Here is an 18,938-nt window from a genome sequence, read left to right as displayed (position 1 = left end):
CCTGTCTTGATACCGGGGGTTGCCCTGACCCAGGTGCAGGACCTTGCACTTGGCCTTGTTAAACCTCATGAGGTTCACACGGGCCCACTTCTCGAGCTTGTCCAGGTCTCTCTGGATGGCATCCTGTCCCTCTGGCGTGTTGACCGCACCACTCAGCTTGGTGTCATCTGCAAACTTGCTGAGGGTGCACTCGATCCCACTGTCTAGGTCATTGATGAAGATATTAAACAGTACTGGTCCCAGTATAGACCCCTGCAGGACACCACTTGTCACCGATCTCCATCTGGACATTGAGCTGTTGACTGCTACCCTCTGGATGCAACCATCCAACCAATTCCTCATCCACTGGACAGTCCACCCATTCCTGTATTGTTCAGTGGAAAAATCACATGTATAAAATTCACCAGCATGTAACGTTTTGCAATTACAGTATTAGAGCATATTGGAGTAATATTAGTCAATTGTAGGATATACCCAGACCCGATACACAGAATGCACTGAAGAGGTGCATTTTTATTAGAATGAGGAAGTCTTTTGTTTGAAAGCGTTACTGCAATTTTTAGAAGTCCTCTATAGATAATCTTCATCATATTTCTTACTTCAGACTAATCCTTTCAGCAGTAATTAGAATGGTAAAAATCTATTTAAATGATGCCCTAGAGATATCTCATTTAATTTGCCAACAATGGATGAAACTCAAGCAGAAAACTCCTGAATTGTTTGTTTTTCACTTTATTTTCCAATTATTGTTTCTATTGTTTGCCCATCGCAACCAATGACTGCTGCCCTTTCTATGTGATGTGAGCTATTTTTATTTCATCTCCTATGCATATGTTCATGTGAAAGCAGACTTTTTGGACAAAAAGCATGTAATACTTTACCACTCACAAAACATGAGTTCCCGTAACCTCAAGATCTATAGCAATAGTTAAGTAATTTGATATCTAGTACTATGTCTCAAGGCAAAAGACTACATGTGAGCTAGAACCCAAAATATTTTATTCTGCTTGTTTTAATGCCACATATTTCTTATTGATCTGTAGCTCTTTGCCAGAAGTCTAGAAATATAATTATTTTTCCTACTTCAATTTCAAAGCTATGGGCAATTAAAATGGGCAATTTAAGAACCAGTAATCTGTATGTGTCAGACAGCTGATTCTTTCTACTTTCTAGCTAAAATACCTACTGGCTAATGAAGATATGGGTAGCGTTGCTGGTTGGGGTTAAGGGCTCATCTACCCCTGTAGAAAGATAGATAGGTGGGAGGACCAACAGAAAGAGAAGACAAAGAAATTACATATGCATGATCAAACACATGGTAAAAAATAAATTATTTTTATGAAACTGCTGGAATATAAGTGGGAAAAATAACTGGTAAACTGTACTGAAAGAATAGTAATTCTGTCAAAGTACAAAGATAATCTAAGAAGCTTGCTGTCCCAGGGCCAACACTATTCAATGTTTTCTTCAATGGTTTGGATGGAGATAGGTGATATACTTAGTCCAGCACTGACAATATTAAGCTACTAAGCTCTTCTGAATGTCCTTGACAAACCGCAGAAATGTTCAGAAAAAAAGAGGATATAAAAAATACCAAGCTCTGCATACCCATGGGAATAATCTGCTGGACAAGAGGCCATTGGCTAGGCAGCACTTCTTCAGAAAATGCATGGGAAGTAGCAGTGAATCATAAACTAAACATACTATTACAGTCTTATGAAGAAACAAGCATCACTCTGGGACATATAAAAGGGAGTATCGTCCCGAAGGGCAACCTCCCATTCTCTCTGTATTCCTAAAGCTCACCTGAAGCATTCATTCTTGCTTTCGGGCAACAGGATTCAGCAGAGACATACTGGACTAAACCTTGAGAAAACAGAAACCTAGAAAACATCTCATTTGAGGAAAGGCAGAAAGTCACACATCATATAGCCTAAAGAAAAGAAAAGTAAAAGCAAACAGAATTAAAAATCTTCCAGATTATAAATGTAGCCATATAAGTTTATGGAAGCAGACTGTTTTCCTTATCCTTGTGGTCAAGAAATAATGGGCTGCAAAATAGCTCATAGGACCATAAGTTGCGGTAGTAAAGATTCAACGGTGAAAAGAATGCTTTTCAATGGAAAATAATAAGCACATTAATTGCTGAGGGAATCTGTGCATGGAATCACAATGAGTAGGTTTTTAAGGGTAGATTTTTAAAAGGCTATATAAACACCTTTCAGAAATTATGAGTTTTGCCTTGAAGGAGAAAATAGAGTAAATAATCTCCGAATACACCATCCAACCTTATTGTTCTAAAATTCTTTGGTAACCAACTGCTATTATCAGCTTCTAACTGAACCTGCTGTTTAGTTTGGGATTTTTGTGTGCGTGAAACCATTTATCAATCAACTGTGGCATTTGGGCTTTCGATTCTTTTTTCTATTTGCCACTTCACCCAAATTTTGAACTTTTGTCCTTAATTCTGGCAACAAAGTGTGACGCTTACAGATTTAATCAATTAAATGCCATAATCTCTGTTCTGCTTCCATAAGAAAGCAAGGGGTCAGAGGCTTTCCCCTATTGTTCATGAGCAACAAGAGAACAAGTGGAGAGCTAAGTTTCATGCATCCAGTTATTTTCTGGACTAATTGAAGTGGGGGGGGGAGACAACACACTTCCAGAGGCTTCTCTTCTTACTTTTTTTTTTTAAATGTACAAGTTTGAAATATAAAAATCTAATGCAGGACTTATGACAAGAATGCTATTTTACTTTTCAGTAACCCTACCTTGCACCAGTTCACTGTTCAGGAAATTTGTAATGTAATTAAATCACTAACTAAAGCATGAAGAGGAAACTTTTTACAGTAGAAAATCAGTGTATATCTTGTGCAACTCCTAACAAGATTTTTATTTAGGTATTTATATGATTGGTGGATTAAATCCACTCCATAAAGGCTGCACACAGGCTGAGTGTTTAAACTCAATGCATAAGAAACTGGAGGGGATGATGTGAAATCCAACTATGCCATCATTGTCACTTAAGCAAGGAAGAGGGTCTTCCAAGGCTCTCTACAAGACAGAATACCTGTCACAGCCTTTTCATGATAATGAGAGGGGTATGTCTCTCAGCAGCCCTTTTACCAGCTTCCAGTCCACATGCAGGATCTCCAAATCTAACTGTCTATATCGAGCCAATAAGATTGCCCATGTGTCTGATGTCTTGTACTGTCCCCAGACACAGGTTAAATGCTATAAGAGATGCTGTGATTGCCTGCCATACAAAGGGTAATCTTCACCACAAGCATGTCATGCTTAATATAGAATACTCCTTACTAGAACTGTGTTTGTGTAATGGTTTAAGAGCTAAATTATAGTTACCTACATTCTCCATATAGGTACCCATATTCCTCAGCACGGTTCATCCTGTCATGGATCAGGCTGAATGCTTTTTCACCCAACTGCTCTACCAGGTTTGCATTAAGCTTATTGCACTCTGCGTACATAAACATGTAGGACAGTCTCAATTTATTTCTTCATGCTGATGTCAGCAAAACGCACTCTAAAACTTAACCTAATGACTTCTTCAAGCTTGAAAAACTAGACAGTACTGAAGATAATTGTGACTCATTCAGAATGCAGATAGAAATGTTGGCCAATGTTACTGGATCTATTGTAGTACATGTGGTAAAGCTCTGTGCAAACAGTTGTGCAGGTCTTGAAGTTCTGGCTTCCCTTTTTACCTCTCCTAAGTAAGAATATTTATAAAACTGTTTTATTCTCTCTTGCATTCCCTGTTTACATGCACACACAAACTGAGCAGAGACTTACGTCAATGCCATCATGCAGGAGATTAATTTCCCTGCTAAGACTTTCCTGCTCAGACTGGAGCACAGGAACTTGGCTTAAGAAGCTTCCCAGTCCTTCACTTTTGCTTTTGTATTTTACTACATCTTCAGAGTCCTAGCAAAGCTCAAAGCAAATAAGTAGAAATACCAAAAAATACAAATACCAGTGTCTCATGGGGACATTAATTTTCCTGATTAATAAAACTCTTCTGAAGAACATGACCAGTATCACAGCTGTATTTTGTTTGATTCTACCTGGTATTATTAGGATTTTATACTCTGCATCCTCAGTGAAGGTGAAGAGGGGGATGAGAAGGAGAGGAAGGGAGGGGAAATGAGAAGGAGAAAGAAATTCCTTTGGGATATATGATGCTAAATTAGCACTGAGATACACAAGTCAAAACATGGCATTCTTTGGTTTTGAGCCAGTGCAATATTATTATTGGCCATAGTGGATGGAATTTCAGTCTCTATTGGAAAACACTGTAATTGACGTGACGTGTTTTCTAAATGTATACATATAATGGCAACTATATACTGGACAATAGAGCAACTACTGACTAAGCATACTGTTGTTCTTTGAGGGGGAAAAGGGTAATAAAATGCCCAAGACTTAGTACAGCCGGGTTACAGAATATCAAGCAAAAAATAATGGCTAAACCCCTTAAAGATAATGATTAAAGTGGATGTTAGTATAAATATTTGGTAGAATAATTAAAGATAGCATAAAATAGTTTAGAACTCCAAAATTATCCAGAAAGGAAAACACGAGTAACTGTGGCATATGTTAAGAATGGCTATTGGACAACAGCAAGACCATGACCAAAAGAATTTCTCTGCTAAACTGCAGTTCCCCATGGAAAATATATGGACATTTAAAAGGACAGAGACTACGCTAAAAGGAATCAGAAGAGACATGGTAGGCTGTATCAATTTTCTCTATATACAATAGAAGTTCTCACCTGAAAGAGTGGAATAAAGAGGCAAGAATCTATCACAACTACCTCTCCACTACATAGGTTTTTCTTCTTAACTCACATTCAAATCCAGTTTTAAATTTCTGTGTAGGTGGCAGAGTATGAACTTTAAAAAAAATTTAAACAACCATCAGTCATACACGATAGAGAAACCATTGCAAGACAATGGGAAGAACTGTAGGCCTGTTCTGATTAATGGTATATAAAAAATTAATATTATTTTTTTAAAGCTTTTTTCCAGGCAATTCTGCTTCAGATACAATAAGATTTTTTTTTCATATTAGATTTTGAAAGTATTTTGCACTGCCTTTCATCATGGTCTCCAAGTTCAGCTATTTCTTAGTTTTCTGGAACTTACTTCATTTTCATTGGTTAAAATACTCTGGTCTATGCACAGTTCTTGCCATTTTCTGGTTTTCATCATGAGATTTCTGGCATCCAGTTTGAAAGACATGGAAACTATCTGGAAGTATATACACGTGCATTTCCCTAGGGGATTAGCAGTATCTGGGAGTTGTTGCAGTGTCTTTTCTATCAACTATTTGTTCTTTGGTCTCATTGCCATTATCCATTGGTTAGATACAAAAGAAGCTGTAACAGCAAAAACTCTACAGGTGATTATGTATCATCTTACAAAACTGTTTCTTTGAAATAGCAACACTAATAATACCAGAGCTTTGCTTTCTGATTGCAAAAATTGCTTTTAAATAACAGTTTCCCCGTAGATGTCTTGAAATCTGACATTCATCATTTTAAAGTCTTACAAATAGTGATAAATGAAATTCTGAGTTCAGCTCTATCCTCAGATATGTAACATGGCCATAGACAAAAAATGTCTTGTGCATGACTCAGAAATCTATTGTTCTAACACAATAACATTTTGATCATTCTTATCTTTCTATTACAAAGATGTTCACAAAACGTAATGTATACAGTAATGTTCTGAATTTTTTTTTCCTTCTATCTAGATTCTGTTGTGGCCTTTGCAATACACAATACTGGTTTTCAAAGATGAGAAGACTGCACAGAGTTATACCTTTTATTCTACATATAAATTATCTACATTATTTTCCTCCTTATACCAGCTCACCATCTCCCCAACACCACACAGACTTCTTCCCAAGTCTCTATTTACTGTGATGACATCCTTCCAAGTGTGCCAAGTTTATGTGTACTCATGACAGAAGACCAGCGGGAAGTTTATCTCTTCTAGCAAAACTTTGAGGAGACCCAGAAGAAAACTCACCCTGGTTTTTGGCAACAGCACTTCCAGAGAGGAAAAACAACAAGCAAAGGAGAAATGTAGACTTTTTGTATATCAAATATTTCTCTCTCTCCCCCTAGAAAAGTTAATTCTTAGTATGACTAAACTAAATAAAACAAGGCTGTACTGCTAATTGTAGTCTAGATATGAGAGAACTCTGAAACGTATTTCAAATGCATCAGCTCATTTGATTTAAAAAGTTTCTGTGCAAAACCATCAAAAAATCCTTCAGCCTCCTGCTAGAGAAAGTGAGTACAATTATATAAGTGTGGGAAATACAGTATATTTCCCACTGAAGTCACTGGTAATAATCCTGAAGAAGGGTTCACTAGTGTGTTTGTGTTCAGGACCTGTTACTCCTTTGGATAAATTTTGACAGTCAGTTAATCTACAGTGAGCTTGTCAGAGTATCACTTATGTAGTCAACAATTTTTTAAAATAAAAACGGTACTCAAAAGTAGTTCGGTGCTTATACTTTTTATCAAGGGTCAAAAGTTTGCCAGCAATAAAAAATAAAAGGGACCTGACTAGAGAATGTGAAACACACCGAACGTTCTAGTTTATAAACAAGGAATGAGTCATAGTTTCCTGCAAGGTCTCTGCCTTCATTTTTTTCTCTTCTCCTTTTTCATGGAAATACATCTTTCTTCAATGAACCATTTAAAATCTCATTTCAGAAAAATTAATTTCAAAACTGTACTAGAACAACAAACTGAAAAAAATATTAATATGCATTCATTTTATACCATAATCTGCCTGAACTCAAGGTTGAGGCAGGCTAATTTTGCTAGCTAAATTCTCTGAGATGTTTGAATGTGGGTACAATATAATTGGCTTTATTACTCATGCAATTATTTTACATATTCATTTAGCATACATGTAATGGGCTATGCTCCCAGCCCCAGAGAATGCACTGTTTTGCTTATCCACTAAAAATACAAAACACACACCAAGACATTGTTAAATTCCTTACCTATGGTCTGTAGGTGTACCTGGACCTAAGAATGAGTTGATGTTTTTCATACTAAAGTATTAAAATGGAACTAAAAGCAACAAAGGACAGAATTTTTAACAAAATCTGTGTACTGATGTCTTTCATGGAACTAATAAACTTCTCATGAGTCACTACTGAATGATAAATTAAAACACAATACTCAGTAAGAGAAAGGTTTTCTAGTGTCTAAAAACATCTTGACAACAGCTGGAAAATAATTTTAATAAGGTGTAGATTAAAACTGAATGCTGTATAATATTTTATGTTATTTGAACTGAAGACTGGGTGCATTTTCCCTCCTCCCAAAAGGTGTCAATTCTGTAGCTCTTATTAGAATTTTATCACTCAGTTCCACTCATCCCCTAATGGAAGGGTGAACAGTTTTGCTTCACACTCATTCCGTCTCACCTTTTTCTCTGGAACCTGTCAAAAAACACACCGAGTTGTGTTATTTATTATGATTCTGGATTATGTTATGCGGGTACCTTCTGACTAGAATTAGAACAGGCAATTTGAACTAAATCATTGAAACACAATTCAGATGAGAATCATTAATGCAAAGATGCAAGTTTCTTCTGTCGAGTCCCAAGAGCTTCACGGTTCCCCTTAGTCAGCACGCTGAAATATTGTGCACTTTCATCATTTATTTTTTACAAATTCTCATGACAAAAGCAAAAGTTGCCATTGCATTGTGCAATATAGTGGTCATTTTGACATAAATTTCTTCTTCGACAAGTATATTTCACACCAGTATTTGTTTTCTTGCTTCTACCTATTAAATGTTTGACACTAGTGATTAATTTCTAATCTCATTTTTATGACTAACAAAATCAGCTCTCCACTGTTTAATATACATTTTTCCCTTTAATATAAAATACATATTCTCAACCGCTTTTAAACACCACTGCCATAAGCACAGTAACTCTTTTTTGTTATACAGACTATTGTCAAGCAGTAAAGCATAATGAGACTAATTTGAAATTAATGATATAAATAGCCAAGCAGCAGATTTTTAATTATCTTGTTGCAGAATTTATAATTAAGCAGGGAGATCTGTACATTCATTAATGCCACTCTGCTACTATCCTGACAAGACAAGCTAGAACTAGAATTAACATGTCCAAGATAACAATATCCAACCCAGTCAAACAATGCGTAACAGATACCACCACGTGTATCACAAACCGATGTTTTTGCTGAAGCCCAGTAGGTGTGCCATGGGGAATGTCAAGCATTTAGTGGCTCTGCTATTATCAGACTTTTATTTTGTCTACTAGTCTATGCTTTTGAATATTCAGACCAGACCGCTTGGTACAAGAATTAAATTCATGCATATAGAAAAAAGAAATCTAAGATGTACATGGTCATGTAACTAGTCCCAACCAGCCGATATAGACACAGCTGAGCACACTTAACAACACCAATTCATTACAATTAGTTTGCACAGTTAAACAAAATTCTATGAATTCAGTATTTCCTACCATAAGTTGTAGCAGTCTTGTCTTGGACATTTTGAAAAACAGAGAACCTCTCATTCACATCAGAGAGAAGTTGTTATAACATCAGTCCCACTGATGTCAGTAGCATTCATTGCAGGGTTAAACTCACTGTCAGTGTGGTCCTCAAAGAGCAGATGGAGCAATATTCATTAAATACGCTGTATGTGGTAAATCATACTCCCAACAAAAAGACCTATCCAATTAGGATAAGTCCTAGTTAATCAGGACATACGCAGTGGAAAATAAAGAATGCAATTTGAGATAGCCTTAGGAAGGAACTATTTCTATTCCTTTAAAGAAACAGGTTTTAGTGGATATTGAAGTAAACCTATGGGAAAACACACTCTCCACTGAATTTTAACGTTCTTCCCCCACAAGAGCCCTGAACTTGTGTAACACCTGTCACATGTGCTTCCAGAAATATTAGTGAAGCTCGCTGCCATTTTTCAAGTGAGGAATTACACCCTTTTACATAAGAACAATATGAGCCATGAAGATGCTAAACACCCCTCCACATAGCCTGGTAGCAGCACTAGTATAGCTCAGAAACAGGAATGTTAAAGAGAACAGCCTCTAGTACGACTGCTTGGCCCTGAGCAGGGCACTTAGCATGGGTATCTTCTCCAAGTCTTAGACTGAGATAACCAGGCATGGGTCAAATCAACCTTTTAGTAGCCGATGCTCACCTGCCAATGCCCTGTGCCTCACTGCAAACTATGCAGACCAAGCTTGCACCCTTTTCTCTGATACTACTGTTCAGGTTCTTGAGGCGCGTTGCTTGAACTTCTCGTGTCAGGTAAGTCTTGTGTTCAGATTGAGACAGCTGCTCCTATTCTTCAGTTTTATTTGAAGTAACCCACAATATTTATTGCAAGGCCACTATAGTAAGTTAAAGACTTTAAATTCAATGACATAGAATGATTCTGGTTTGGTATAGTTAATGACTTCACTCTACAGATACATATAATCAAGGAAGTATTTAACAATGGTGAGCATTTAAATAGCATGTAAAATTAAATGAGCATGTTATAATTAATGACTATATGACAGGTGCTAAAATATAATTGTTCATTTAACAGCCTTTCTTACAGAGTGTCTGAGACATTTATGAACCTGACTTTCACCCTGACTCTACACAAGCAAGCATCTGTGCCCACATGACTTCTGTCAGTAAAATGTCAATTACAACTAAGAATTTTTCTCACTTGGATCAATGCAATGCTATTTAATTATCCCTTTATCCAGACTGGTTATACGAATTCTTCCATTGTACTCTTTGACCCTTAGGAAATTATTCTTTTAGTAATATTATAGGGACCAGCTCAAAAACCGCGATTAAGAAAAGCATTTCGGAAAAACATATAGCCTAAGGAAAACGTTATGGGCTACTCAGGTCAGCTCTGCTTTGGCTGTTTGGGCATGATCATTTTTAGAAAAGAAACACAGGGAAGACCACGGAAATGTCAGGAACATGTTTATATAAAAACAAGTTGTTTTCTATTTCTGGTAACATCTGTCTTTCATATTCCTGTGTAAATCACTGGTTTTGTGATTTGGATTTCTCTGGTTTGGGGAACCATATCTTCAGGGAGGGGTTCAGGGGGAGTTCAAACAGTGACTGTGCTGTGCAGAAGCTCATGTTACAAAGCCATGGGGGCATAATGATTGGGGATAATGGCGAATTAGACTTCCAAGTGGCTTAGGGTATCAAAAGCAAGAAACATGACTGCAAGAAGGGAGCCATTAAAAGCTCCCAGAGAGCTGAAGCTTTTTAGAACACAAGGAATAATTGCAGATTTAAATACTGCTTCATTGGTCTCTTCCAGCAATGGTTGCCAGCAGTGAGAAAATAAGCCAGAAAGTAGGTTTAGTTCTTAGAATAACTGGTTCTGATGCACTTCACATCTCAGTATTTTCCTGTTAGATCAGGCAAGGAGACTAACTATGAAACTGTATTGCAGAAGCTGAAGAAAATTGCATTCCACCTAAAACTGAAAATCTTAAAACTGCAAACACATATCCTTGAAAAGAATGAAAAGTGGGAGACCTAATCATTCATTAACACAAACATGCAGTCTGAGTCTCTGAAAACGAAAACAAAACCAAACAAATTATAATGGTAATCTGGGACAAATATCTCAGAATGATACTACTGAAAGACTGTATTTGCTCTTGACCAGTTAGATTTGCAAATAAAGAACATTTTGCACTTCAGGTTGACATTGTGAACATTAAAAAGGGTACAAAACCTCTCAAGAATAACACTGTGATGGGCATGTTGGATCCCTGTGACAGTGTTCACAAGTGCTAGCAGAAGTTATATCTTCCAGCATGATATTTTACCTGTTTCATAATAGCAGGAGACTGTTGACCTTTGTTCGTTCGTGATTACTTCCTGGATCCTTTTCTGTGGTACTGCAATGCAGCTAGTTTTTCCCCACCCTGTGTTTGTACAGCTGATTACTGTTGCCTAAATGTGGCAAAAGTCTGGCAATTGCACTGTATTTTTGGACCACACATATCATTTTGAATCTAATTTTGCTCTCACTGTATTTGCAGCTCTTGCTGTAAGTTAATAATACTCCAAACTATAGAACAAAAATGTACCTGTGTCAGAGCACTTCAGAGCCGGTGGATACACCTTTCTATTCTGACAACAAACCTTTGATAACTCTTTGCCAAATATAGTTTCCAGCAGGTGTATGATTCTTAGAAAGCTCCTCCAAGCCCTAAAAGCAATTATATGGATATGTTTCTCAAGGAACCATAAACAGAAGAGGTGATGAAGCAAGTCACTGTATTCACTCACAGTGACAACAGCAGAGGAAAAACTAAAGTCTAAGAGGCAAAGCCACCACACAGTAAACAGGTCAAACATACTCTAATTTTAGCCAACTAGTATCAAAAACATACCTTGAAATTTGCAGGAAAATATCCTTCTATTGGTAACTGTTGTAAGCAATGACCCTTCCTCGGACTCTGTCTAAAGTGATGTTGACAAGTTAAAATGTAAATTGGATAAAAACCAATTTCACCAACCGTATGAAGCCACCTTGGAAACTACACGCATCACGAGTGGTAAGTACATCACCCTCGCACTTTTTCTTAGATTAATCTAAAATTATGATGTTGAAGTGACATCTGAATGCATAGAAGTCAGCTTCGATTCTAACTTACAGAGATTTAGCTTGTTATTGCTAATACTGCACAAAGCCTTGTATGCTTATGCCACATTGATGGTGGAAGCTGATCACTTCACAGAATGTCCTCTGTTAAGTGAAGTGAGTGGCATTTAGAATTGATTAATGGCAAAAATAACCTGGTTATTTTTCCTTCTTGTACAAATGTAAACAGTGTGGACTGATAGATAAGACTCTGGGCTGGGACCTAAGAGCCCTGAGCTTTTGATTAGTCCATTGACTGATCTTGGACAGGTCACTTTCAACTCAGACTGGCTAAGTTTCAACACTGGGAGCTGATGAAATTTCTTCCCTTCAAAAGGTGCTTTGATTTTTATGGACTAAAATTCTTTGTAAGAACTAGGTATTCTTTCTTCTTTTGTTTCTTCTCCTGTTTCAAGGAAATTTTCATTTCAGTGACTTTGTAGCAATAGTTTCTTTTGAAACCCCTTTCCTATGCAGTAGTAACTAACAACATCTTTTTCACCCCTCTTATGTATCAGGTGCCCTAGTCTCATACAGATCTTGTCAATTTATGGATATGCAACTCACTATTTCTTACTAGCACTTGCCACAAATTCAGTACGTCCTTTGGTATAAGCTTTAAGGAACTGCTTTAAAGTGACAAAAGGCAAATATCAATTTGTTCTCAAGGTTTCTGCTTTGTTCCAAAACCACACTTACTATTTGGAATACTGCAGCAATTTCCTGCTGGTACTTTGATCCAAGAACATCATGAGCTATGCAGGTGGTTTCTGTCACACCGTCATTCATATTTTTGACAGATTTTGAGTCTGCATAATATTCCCTGATAAATTTCTTAATGTGATCTGTGCCAGGAAAGGAAAACTTATGTTCTGCCAGCTTGCTGACAAACCCTATCTATGATATCAGACTTTTGCTCAGTCAGTAATGCAAATAAAACTTCAAATCACAGTAAGAAACACTGAAGAACCTTGTAGAAGGCGGCCACTACACTTGACCAGTCTGACTCACTAAATCACAGCGTTACGTGTAATTTGTTGCATCATCATAATCTTGGTTTTAACTAAAAACATTTCTTTAGTCGAGTCTCGAGTTCAGCAAACCTACCTACCCTCTCCCATCAGCACAATGTAATCTTTCAAGTTAAGCAACATTATAATGCAAGAACAGCGTCTGTCAATAATTCCCCTTAAGCTGAAGATACAAAACCAAGGAGGGTTATCCTGTTTCAGCTTCTTAAAGGGCTCTTCACTAACATCTTTGACTTGGGGTAGGAGTAAGCAGGAATAGTCCTGAAATTTCACAAGTCAGCCTCATACAGGTTGCCTAGAGAAGAGGTCAAAGACATAACTATTCTGGACTCTCAAAAACATGTGGAAACATAGAAGGTGTTCAGTGCCCTTCCCAGCTATCTAATTACTCTAATGGAGAATTAAATTATATCTACTTTAATCTGTAGCACTTTTTCATACTATGAAATTTTAAATGGCCTATCCATATAAGATTCTAAATTGAATATCACAATGCACAAAATCTCCATTTATTTATTTTCCTGATGTAAAAGTACTGAAATGTCTACACTTTGACACAGTCCTCTTAGACAGACAATATATTCACTCATTCTAAAGCTGAAACCTACTTTGAAATGCTGTTTTGTCCTACCATAATGAATCAGCAGCTGGGCATAGCGACTGAAGGAATCTAGAAGATAATGTGGGTTAAGGCCATTCCCACACACATCACTTCTGGGGAGTTTTAGGTCTTCTCCCTCCCTTACTACTTCCATTGAAGTCAATCCCTCCTCCCCTCCTTCCACTCTTAAAACTTCTTTTGTTACACACCATTTGATTCCTCCATTTTTAGTAGTATTCCAGCATGAGACACGTTTTGGGAAGGCTTTGATTCTGAACGTACAACAATATAAGGTCACAGGAGAGACCTTCAGCCAGAGTTGAATGCCACAGGATCAGGGAAATAAAGGCAGCTCTTTGTGCCTAACCTCCCTGGGTATGAACAGAGCTCAGGTGACATGCAAAAATAAATGCTGAAATATTAAATAATAGCATTTACTTGTCAGGTAAAGATTTTTCACTAACATAGCAGTCATTCATAACAACTTGGAAAAATTTTCATGCACTGTAAGATTTTTAAACAATGTATTTTAAACATTTGTTTGTTATGATAGTACCCAAAATTCTCAGTGGTAAAGACATCATTGTACTAATTGCTATACAAACAGAACAGAAAGCTGATTGCTATCCCAAAAATCTCACAACATAAGTTAGCCAAGAAATGAGTACATTGATATGTTACCAAGTCTGAATTTTGTTTTAAACTTTCAGCAATGACCGGTGAGAATGAATCTGCATCCCACAGTAGTTTACTTATAGACAGAATCAATTATGCTTTGAGTCATTTTTATAAGGTTCAAAATACAGAGAAATTACAACTATACCTTGTTAAAATAAGATTCCTTGTTTCCTTATAGATAATCGCCAGGGAGCATCTATAGGAATGAAGCTACAAGTGATTTGCTTAAAACAGGATGAATAAATACACAAACTGAATACTAAACATAATTACTGGATCTCCAATGTCCCAGTTTAGACAGTGAATATACGCCCAGCTAAGAGGTGGAACTGGTTTCACATTTCAGCAGTCAGCTTCCAACAATGACAAACACAATAGCTAAATCAGCTGAAATAGTTTCTTTTGTATAGCCGCTATCCTAACCTCAGCAGATACCATTTTTACACAGATGTGACACATTTCTTGCGGGTCCTTCTAAGGAATGCAGCTCTGCGGGTCCTGGAGATGAGTATCGTTTCCTGTTTAAAGCACACACCTGTGCTGCTCTGATTTTTTTCAGTTGACTCAGTTGAAATGATAACTTTCTGAACTTACAGTAATATTTAGCACATCTTTGAAGGGTGCAAATAGATAATGAATGGTGATTGCAGTGATAATTACACTTGCCAGGAAGTGATGAATCATTTCATACTCTTTTGCTGGTCTTATTTTAAAACTAAGAACTTGGCAGTTATCCTTTTTTTATTCTGGCATATGTCCAAAAAGCTGCAGCGTATTTTTCTAGACCAAGGGTTAAAACAGACACACCAAAAAATGTAACAAGAAAACAACTGCTCGAAGAAGAGAAAAAGAAAGGAAGAAAAGCCAATGAGAACAGAAGTCTAAGAATTTCTAGAGATGTGGTCTGAGGCTCTACTTAAACTGCCAGAATATTAAGCTTTCCACACTGGTATGGGGAGGAAACATGGAATAAAGCTCTAGAAAAAATGCTGAAGAAGAACTAAGAGGAGTTTTAAGCTATGGGATATGATGAAAGAGCTGCAGAAACCCAGTTACATGTAAATGGATCTAAGAAGAGGAGAATGGCTAGGACGACAAAGAATTGAGTTTGTTTCTTGTGATACATTGATACTTCAGTGAAATAATTAGTGCTATGTCCATTATCTGAGCAGAATCTTGTAATGGTGGAATTTATCAACATCACAGATTGAGGCAAGACTATCAAAAGTGCCTTAAAGTCCTCTGCTTAGTTTCCATCAAAAGTTAAAGGCTGGGCACTTAAACACCCTAGTTACTTCCTAAAGGTCCAGCCCTCATTTCTCCATTTTATCTGAGATTTATTAAAAACTAAGACAAAAGTCAGTCACTCCTGAGCATAGTTTCTTATGTCCTGCACACAGCTATGCTCTTCACAGAGGTAAACTAAGAAAACAATGTTTAGAAATTTTGATTTAGAATAGTTAAACCGAAGCAAAGGAGCATTTTCTGTTTTATCCAATTATGGCATTAATGGACAAGTAGAATCAGCAGTATCTTTTAAAGAGGAGTAAGAAATAAGAAATACTTTCCTCTTCATGCTTTTTCTCAAAGCCTTTGAACACTGAGGATTACATGAAGACTGAGAGATGCCTGGTGAACGTTTGGTTTGAACATTTTCACACTCATGTCCTCCAACAGCCACTGAAAAAGAAGGTCTCTGAAAGGCTTAAAAGTAGCAGGCAGCATTGATTGATTTTTCCATGTGCTGATCTGCCAAGAAGAGATCAAAGTTCAAGCATCTGCTCCTGACCCTGACGCAAAAAGACACAAAACTACAATAAAGATTTTTTTTAAAAAAAGTCTGTTGGAGTAGCAGCAAATGTTAAATAAAATGAGTACTGGCAGCCTATAAGTTCACATATGAATTGCCCCAAACCTTTCTTGCATTTAAATACTGGTTTTTTTCTGATTATCGGTATTCTGCATTTCCTCACATTTGTCAGACTTTGACTCCCTGGAAGAAGCATCACTAACAGTGCAGCCTAACAGCTACGCCAGCAGCCTGAAACCTAAACAGCCCAGAGAATAATGCCCAGAAACCTCTAAAATCTTTTTAGCTGCTGTACTGTAAATAGTAATAACAAGTGCTTATAAGGATAAAACTTGTACAGGAGCTTAGTGATCTTGCTTTTTTTTTTTCCCCCCCAAGGAAATGTTTTTCTGTGAGATTCTGCATTAACAATACCTATCTTAAATGTGGAGACTGCATTGCCCTACTTTTGATGCCTCTTTAGTATCCAATTCTTGTCTAAAGTATCAATTTCATGCCATGTTTTTTTATTATTCCCATGTGTTTTCCTGCTATTTATTATGGGTCTAATACTATTTCAATTTGGAAAACCGACAGAAAAAAATCCAAAATGAATATAAATAGTACTTTTAAAACTTATTATAACTTACAAAAACTGTGGATAAGTCTGCCTGTCTCCAGCCCATCAGGTACGTTTTTGGCAATGGTATGCAGTGCTGCTACCTCTAAAGATTATTCTTACATTTTGTTAAGTAAAAGAAAGCCAATTCATTTCTTTCTCCACAGTTTCTGAGGGCCAATGGTGTTGGTGACTTGAATTGATATTGGTGTATTTAACCCCACATATCTAAGCGCTCTAAAGCATTCAAGTTCACCTAAGTAACAACATGTGAAAAAGTATCAGTCAGATTTGACAGGTATTTTGAAGGAAAAAGTATCATTATGAGTAAGAGGAATTTTCACCCATAGATATATATACGTTTAACACAGCTGACTGAAAAAAATTAAGTATTTATTCTATTTTATCAACCAAAAGTATAGTTATGTAAGAATCAGCAAAAAGGAGATAATAACTTTCTGTGATACATGAAGGCAGCATGCTTGTCATGACATTTACGCCTACCCAGATGTTCATCTGGGAAAGTCATATTGACAGCTTAGTACTTGAAGCCATCATTGTTCACAGACACATACAATTAATAGCTAGACAGTAATGAGATGTAAGTCTACATGAGTATGCAGAAGGTGGAAGGTTGTGGTACACCCACATATATCCACTATAAAAACTCCTTATTGCAAAGACTGTCTTTATTAGCAAACCAGGATAAATCAAATGAAAATACAATTTTTGTGAACCCTGCGTAGAGCTACTTTTCAAGTCTGGCCACTGCCCAGAATCTTTCGTTTGTAGGTTGGGGGGAAGAGGATGAGGAGAGGTTTCAGAACTCGTTCTCCCTGTGTATCGTCATCTTTAACTAGATACCACTCCCACATCTTTGCTAGGTGGACTTGGGCAAGTCCCATCACGATAAATCACCTGAACAAGTCAATAATCGTTTGTCTGGGGCTCTTAATGAGTTCCCACATGAGCTGATTGCGTAAAATATCAGAAAAGTAAAAGATGCTTGAACTTCCCAACCTTGAAACAGTTTACAATCCAGTAAGAAGCCTACAGAATTTAACATTTCTTATGGGATGGGTATTTTAGCTTTTAAACAGTTTTACCAGTGACTCTGGATTTCAGGGGCCTCAGAAGTCAGTCCACAGAAATGAAGTTTCATGCAGGCGTATATCAGGGGAAACACAGAATAATCAAAAACCGCAGAGGCAAGCAGGAGTAGAGATGAGGAGAATTCAATATAACTTTCTAGTCAAGTGATTTGGTTAGCTGGTTTTGCTACCTTCTTTGAGATGAAAAGAAAAAAAAAAAAAAAAAAAAAAAAAAAAAAAAAAAAAAAAAAAAAAAAAAAAAAAAAAAAAAAAAAAAAAAAAAAAAAAAAAAAAAAAAAAAAAAAAAAAAAAAAAAAAAAAAAAAAAAAAAAAAAAAAAAAAAAAAAAAAAAAAAAAAAAAAAAAAAAAAAAAAAAAAAAGAAAAAAGCTGGAAGTCCCCTTAAAATGAAAACCCAACACAGAAATCAATCCTGACATTGCAGATACTGGAATTATCTAGAATGTATAGCCCTCAGCTATAGCCCTACACATCAGCTCCAACTCATAGTTCTGTACATGTGATTAGGCACACCCAGAATCAACAGTAATCACAGAGACATGTCTCATGGTGGTAACATGAACATGTGTAACACTTTCTTTCCTGTTTTTCTTTCTTATCTAAAGCAAAATATTAGGCATATTAATAAATCCTGATAATTTGCATTGATATATATTTCATGTTTCCAAAATATTTTTTCCTTTCTCCATTGTTTTTGTCTTAACTATTCCTTTTAAATACCTTTTTAATACTTTTGCTCTTGCAAAGAAATAGCAATGAGCCATCCACCCAAAAAGTGCACATTTCCCAAAGCCCCATTAACATACGTCTGCCTCAAGTGTATTAGGTTTACTTACCAGATTTTACTGTTGAAGAAGTCTCTCAGCACCACCAGTCATTCATATTACGTCAGCCTTTTTCTCTGAGAGGTGAAGTGTTAAAAGAAACTCTTGCTAGCAAAACACAGTGACATGACCAAAACAGAATCAATTGAAACTAAAAAATAAGCCTTTATTCTAGGTCAGGTACTAGTTCACTCTCTTGCTCTCAGAACAACAGGTATTTGCTTAATAGTCCCAGATACATTAAAGTTTTTCTGCTACTGGAGCTCAAAGAACTACTTGAAATGTTTGAGAAGTTGTTTGATTGCCATGCATATAGACAGTATAAGCAATACGGTCATAATGATCTACAGCAGACGGGAAACATGACATTAACAAGAATGTGGAACAATGACCTAATTTAATACCAAGTAATTGCAACTAAATGTGAGTTTAGGACTTCGCAACCTGATCATTCTGTAATGAGTAGGACAAAGCTATTGATCAGTATTTTTAAGTGGAGGGCAATCTTGGCATATTATTTGAGTATATTGTTCAGAAGCTGACTGATAAAGACTAGCG

The sequence above is a fragment of the Aptenodytes forsteri genome, unplaced genomic scaffold (assembly GCF_000699145.1).
Source record: "Aptenodytes forsteri isolate BGI_AS27 unplaced genomic scaffold, ASM69914v1 Scaffold442, whole genome shotgun sequence".
In the NCBI taxonomy this organism is placed as follows: domain Eukaryota; kingdom Metazoa; phylum Chordata; class Aves; order Sphenisciformes; family Spheniscidae; genus Aptenodytes; species Aptenodytes forsteri.
This window is presented reverse-complemented; position numbering follows the sequence as displayed.